Raw genomic sequence first — 582 nt, 5'->3', positions numbered from 1 at the left:
AGTAGAGCACTTGCCCGCGAAAGGCAAAGGTCCCGAGTTCGAGTCTCGGTCGGGCACACAGTTTTAATCTGCCAGGAAGTTTCACATCAGCGCACACTCCGCTGCAGAGTGAAAATCTCATTCTGGAAACATCTCCCAGGCTGTGGCTAAGCCATGTCTCCGCAATATCCTTTCTTTCAGGGGTGCTAGTTCTGCAAGGTTCGCAGGAGAGCTTCTGTAAAGTTTGGAAGGTAGGAGACGAGGTACTGGCAGAAGTAAAGCTGTGAGTACCGCGCGTGAGTCGTGCTTCGGTAGCTCAGTTGGTAGAGCACTTGCCCTCGAAAGGCAAAGGTCCCGAGTTCGAGTCTCGGTCGGGCACACAGTTTTAATCTGCCAGGAAGTTTCATATCAGCGCACACTCCGCTGCAGAGTGAATATCTCATTCTGGAAACATCTCCCAGGCTGTGGCTAAGCCATGTCTCCGCAATATCCTTTCTTTCAGGGGTGCTAGTTCTGCAAGGTTCGCAGGAGAGCTTCTGTAAAGTTTGGAAGGTAGGAGACGAGGTACTGGCAGAAGTAAAGCTGTGAGTACCGCGCGTGAGT

General features: G+C 51.9%; 1 non-coding gene across 1 annotated transcript; it reads left to right on the top strand.

Moving 5' to 3' along the window:
* The first annotated feature begins 283 nt into the window (after positions 1-283).
* On the top strand, positions 284-358 carry Trnas-cga (transfer RNA serine (anticodon CGA)). Its single transcript has one exon. It is a non-coding gene; the product is annotated as a tRNA-Ser (tRNA).
* Positions 359-582: the final 224 nt, after the last annotated feature.

Source organism: Schistocerca cancellata, chromosome 5 (genome assembly GCF_023864275.1).
Source record: "Schistocerca cancellata isolate TAMUIC-IGC-003103 chromosome 5, iqSchCanc2.1, whole genome shotgun sequence".
In the NCBI taxonomy this organism is placed as follows: domain Eukaryota; kingdom Metazoa; phylum Arthropoda; class Insecta; order Orthoptera; family Acrididae; genus Schistocerca; species Schistocerca cancellata.
The sequence above is the reverse complement of the archived record's forward strand: the minus strand, read 5'-3'. Positions and strand labels throughout refer to the sequence as shown.